The sequence below is a fragment of the Adiantum capillus-veneris genome, chromosome 18 (genome assembly GCF_014529385.1).
Source record: "Adiantum capillus-veneris isolate H3 chromosome 18, ASM1452938v2, whole genome shotgun sequence".
Lineage (NCBI taxonomy): Eukaryota > Viridiplantae > Streptophyta > Polypodiopsida > Polypodiales > Pteridaceae > Adiantum > Adiantum capillus-veneris.
The window spans coordinates 4,294,782-4,300,781 of NC_140948.1; positions in this window are offsets into that span (position 1 = coordinate 4,294,782).

A 6,000-nucleotide genomic window follows, 5' to 3' on the forward strand; every position below is an offset into this window, starting at 1 on the left:
TCTGAGTCTATTTTGAAGTCCTATCTCCTATTATGTCTCTTTAGTCAATGGCCTTCCTCTCTCTTTTTTCCAACTAATTAATAGTCTTCTTTGAGTCTTCTTGCTCTATTTGTGACTTATAGGCTATTATTTTTATTAGTTTTGGGCCAATGTTCTAGGTAGTGAAGGTGAAGTTGGAAACCTACATCTTTAATAAAACATGCTTCACCAGAGTATGGTAGTCTCACCAAAGTAACTGCTTTATTCCCTTTTGACTCATATGACCAAGCCCGCTATTCCACAACTTAGGAGAAGGAAGCTCAACTACATAGATAGAGTTCTCTTTCACAGAAGAGAACATACAAGGAATACAATGAGCTAGACTTTTGGCCTTTGGGCACGACCAAGTTACCTTTTCTGATAAGCCATGAACCATTCCCAAACAATGTAGTATATCCAAGATCATTAAGGTGTCTTGCTGAAACCAAGCTTTTAGTTAGCTTTAGTACATGTCTAACATCTCGCAACATGAACTCGTTACCATTGCACATACACAACTTCACATCTCTAATGCCACATATCTCAAGCTGATGAGAATCACCCAGCTTAACTAAACCATTGGTAGAAGCATAACTAGAGAACCAGTCCTATGAGGAGTAATATGAAAATTGGTACCTGAGTCAATAATCCAATTATGCGCATAACATTTTTCAAGAGCTAACAGTGCCTCTAGACTCAAATCAAAAGTCAAGACCAATACATTTGACAACTAAGGCACATCAACAATAACATCAACATGTGGAGACGTGGGCTGCATTCATTTGCCCGTATGACAAAAATTATACATATAAAATCCATTATATGCCAAAATTCCGAATCATATCCGAATACCCAAATACCTTTTTTCGATCAAAAACTTTTTTGATCGAAATTATTTTCGATCATAAATCATAATTATAAAAAAGGGCATGGTCGCTTTCAATAAAAAATGCCATTGCCTCTTGCATTGTTAGTTTCATAGAGACCACCACCAACAAAGTTCAGTGTCAGCTTCAATACGACCACAACACACCAGCAGTATTTAGGTATACTTTTTTGCTTAGATTTCATGAGTACTAGCTTGTTTTTGTCAGTTGTGTCAGACTCGTTTGGTGTAGTAGTTACTCTCTCACCACAAAGTTGGCTTGTCAACTATAGGCCACTTCGTGGTGTGTAGCCATATGGCTCACCCCAGAAGTGAATAGAAATTAGTAACTCTTTGCGTGGTGTGCAACCATATGGCCCACTTCAGGGGGGTTTTATGATAAACTTAGATTCTCACTAGTGAGGTGCATTAGTTTATCTCTCACCACAAAGCTAAGTTAAAACTTAGTGGTCCACTCATGGAGTGCAGTAGGCATGATGCTACACCTCTCACTTCAGAGTGGCCTATAGGGTTCACAATTTTAGATCAAGACACATTATCGTTAGTACTACATAGAAACATGAGGCCAAGCACAAAATAAGTGATAACTTGGGCTAGGAAATTTTAAATCAAGATATGACAGGACCAACACAAAAACCAAAGCCAGCTTTATAAGAAAGCTTCAAAGTCAACAATACAAAAACTCTACATAAAATAATATGGGGCATTTTTTGCGAATGGAAGATAGAAAAAACCAAACTCAACACACTTGCATGGCCCTAGACACTTGAAGAACTTGTTTAGACCCACAATTGGCATGGTGAAAAAAAGTGATGAAAAATAGAGAGGAGATTTTCAGGACCCAAATTAAGAACAAATTAGAATCCAATGTGCTCAAAATAAAGGTCATTTTGGGGGGCATATTATTAGGTCAAAATCTGGATAAGTGATAAAAAACAATCTAGGCCTATAGAGGGTGATCAAGGCCAAATTTAAGAATTTTGACCACAAGAGCAAACTCGGGGGGGGGGGGGGGGGGGGGGGGATTTTACCCTAAGGGATCTCAAAGTGCAATAATGGCAAATGCGTGCATAATTATTAGAGAACAAGAGGGATAGAAAACAATATATATCATAGGAAAATATCGGGTTTAGGGATTTTCAAGGTCATTCGGTCATCTTGTTACAACCTTGATTTGCAAGAGAGTAGAGGTGCTACTAGAGAGTGCATTGTGTCACGTAGAGCTTGCAAGGTGGTTCTCAATTTTCCACATGGAGTGTACTGAATGACTCCCATTTGGGGAGAGGGGGATATAAATCTTCTAGGCATCAAACCAACAAGACTTATTCCTTATATTGGCTTAAGCCATGATGTTTTCTGGTTGCCTAGATGCTTAAGGCTATAGTATCATGATAATGTGACTTATAGAGAGTGACCATGCCCTCCATAAAAATTTCCCAGTGTCGCGTTCCCTACCAAAACTCTCGAGATATATACACTTTTCTAAACAATGAACTAATGTCACCTAGTTAACATCAACAAAACTAGCCATGGTAAGCATAAAAAGAGGAGCCCATGGTGGAACATCTAGTGGTGAAGGAAGAAGGAAACTTACAAGTGCTAGCTCAAAAAAAAGCATAATCAACATGCCCTGGTTCAAGAGATTCACCAATCTAGAGGTGCATCTAATGAATGAATACATGGCACAACAACTAGAACAAAAGACATTCACCTTTGACATGGGTCCAACTCTCTACTATGATATGAAAAAGACCACCCATAGCATTATTATGACGACGAGAAAAAGTAAAGCAACAACGCAAGAAAATTAAAGAGTCTTTACTTGTGGGCCCTTTACTACTAAATAGGCCACCATTGACAAAGAAGAAAATCTAAAACCACCTATTTTACCACATGTTCAATATGCAAGCTGAAGGAGAAAAAGAAGGGCCAGTGCGACACAAATAGGTCAATCAAGATGAAGAATCTCCAAGGAAGGGATCTCTAAAGCTGCAAAAAGACACCAAACCCAAGCTCCAAACACATCTTAAGAAGAAAGCGGCTATTGAGGCCATGAAAAAGGTGTATGAAGAGGGTTTGGAGACTTTTTCCTAGAATATGAAGATATGGGTAGTGAAATATTGAGCTTGTAGAGGACTCAACGGTGATGAGAGAAAACCTCTAATGTATCATAAGTAGTAGAGAGGCTTGGGTTGGCATCATAATGGCGGGTGAGGAAAGAGCAATAATGGGCCTTTTTGGTTTGTTATGTAATTTTTATTCCCCCCATTTTGGTGTTTAGGGTACCTTGAGATGTATTCCATTTTATATTGTACTTGTTGATTCTTGTTTAGGAGCTACGGCTTAGTATGGTAGAGTGGTCACATCATTTAGAAGGAGGTACAAAGTAAAAGGTGCAAGATTTGGTGCAATGTTGTGTAGTGAGGCTTGATGAAAATGTGTCCATAGTGGTTGTGGGTGTATTGGAAAAACTATGTGAGGTGATTGTAGTATGGAAATTGGAAATTAAGCTTTTGGTAGGCTTCATAACAGACATTATTGGTGTTGGTTGTGAGGCCCTACTCCCTTTTGAGAGGAGCGAAGTACCTTTGATAGGTTTCCAATCCTAAAAAAGAAAAACTAATGGACATTGTTTTAGCTACTACGTAGCCATGGGCATGACCCGTTAGTGAAGGATTGGTCCTATCTCGCTATGGCGGAGCATGACCACCATAACCCTATCTAAACACTATCTATAATCAATTATACCTAAGAGTATAAACCTTAGAGTGACCAACCTGTACGCTTTTTTCCCCATGTTTTAGAAGCTTCTCTTTCTCAGGTGATGGTGGTGGGCTTGGCATAGGATGGTCCCGCTGTTCCGTAGGCGGTGAAGTGGGTCGGGAAGACTCATAGCCTTGTTCTTGGGCTTCTTCCCTTGCAGTTTCTTCAGCTTGTCTTTGTTCCTCTGCCTCTTCTTCAGCTTGAGGGCTTCAGCTTCTTGGTACATTTTTTCCAATGTCTCTGTCGGATCCTCAACCTCTTTTCTCATGTGATGCTTTGTCCTTGGGCCTTTAAGTCCACTAGGCACCCATTTCTCTGGGTCCTTCCTTTGTGCTTGGTGAGTGTGTTGATAGGCGTGTTTTTCTCTTTCAAAGTGAGCTTATTTCTGAGCGGGCTCTTCTCGGTGGGCGACCACAAATTTTCTCTTCATTTCTTCTGTTCTCGCTCTCTTCTCCTCATTATCAGAGCTCTCACTGCTGTTCCTTTTCGGTGAGCTTTCAACTGACTCTTTATCTGATTTATAAGATCTCTTTCCCGACCTTGTAGCTCTTAGAGACGGTTGTGCTACCAATATCCAGGTGTTTTGGTCCCCAGGGGCAGGTGGTAGATTGTCAGCCATGCCAATAACACGGTACGCAATCCTCGTCAAGAATTCTTGTGCACCCAAGTAAGTTATCTTGCCTTCTTTATTGGTGCCCTTCAAGGTGGTTAGGACATATTGAGCATGGTCCACTGGTTGCCTGGTTGTTGATTTAAGAACTTGGGTAAATGTGGTTGGCGTAGTGTACCTTGGTGGCTTTTCTGCCAAAAAATGGAAGTGCTGATGGTATAACCGGGTTGGCTCTTCCACTTGTTTGTGAATCAAATCTGCAAAGGTAGTCACGACAGTCTCCTTGGTGAAGGTGCCTCCCGTTTTCCTGTCTCTTTCTCTCATGGTCATTCCTTCTGTAGGCAGCCTGAGTGCTTCTGTCACTATATCTTTAGTTATAACCACTTCGACCTTGTTTCCCTGAGTGTCAGATATCTCTGCGGTTCCATCTTCTTTAATTGTGGATAGAAGCTCGTAAGCTTTCTAAAAATCCACTCTGCAAGGCTTCTATTTATAAAAGTCTCTGAGTCCAAGCTTGCGGTTGGCTTCTTTGGTCTCTGGCTTCACGGCAACATCATATACTTCCTTAGGTAGGAGTTACAACTCCACCTGATGTCCCTCTTCACTCTTGAATCTGCTGGTGAAGACTGTAGTATGATGCTCTTCTAGCTGTTCTTTGGAGAGGCATGCTGCCTTGGATGCTTTGATTGAATCTGGATCCAATTGATAAGCGGGCAGTTCTTGCAACTTCTCCTTCTGGTTGAGCTTTTTCTTGGCCCTCTCTGCTGCTTGCATGGCTCGTGTTCAGTGAATAGAGTACAGAGCTAGCAAAATTTGTCAGAATTTTCTCTGAAATGTCCCTCAGTCTAAAATGCTGACAATTTGAAGGGGATCGGGGAGCACCACAGACGGAGAGTGAGAGAGAGAGAAGGAGACACAAACAATGTGGGTGGGGAGACTGTGAAGTGGAAGCTCCCTCTATACAGTATACTCACTATAAGTATAGGGTAACAGTGGGCGGGCGCCCATGACTTGGGCGACCGGTCAAGGCACATAGGCCTTAACCCCAACAACCTCCCACTTAAAGGCCAATGTGCCTTTAAGCAAGATCTACTAGTGTACAACTAATAGAAGGTGAGAGATTCTCTCAACCTATGCCCACTGACTCTCGATGAGCTAGTGCATCCGGCTCTACTGATAGACAAACATCCCGCTGCGGAAGCCACACAGAGCTAGCTCCAAGCTCTGCAAAGAGTCTACAAGAGCTCATGCACTCCTGCAAGTATCGGTCCAATACCTGCAAACCTCCCCTATGCTCTATGCCGAGATCGGTCATCGAACAACTAATCAACCCTGCTGCAAATGCTCCCAATGCAGCTGCGATATCCGGTCTCAAGATCAGCATCTCATACATGAGACCACCGAATGTCGATGCAATGCTAGCGGGCCCTGCTAGCTCTACAGAGCATGCATCAACATATATATCCCTGGCAATAGGCATCTCTGACTAACAAGGCGTGTCAGCCACATGCATCTCCTGACTGTCCGCAAAAGACGCATCAACCTGTCGTGCAACCTCAGAGCAAACCAACTGCTCTAGGTGTCTGTTGGAAGACATATCCTGCACAACTATATCCCCGTGCTCACTGTCGAGCATAGAAAGGAATGACTGCATAATCGCTGACATCTCAGTCTCCTCTGCAATCATCCACTGCAAACATGACCACTCAATCTGCTATGACTC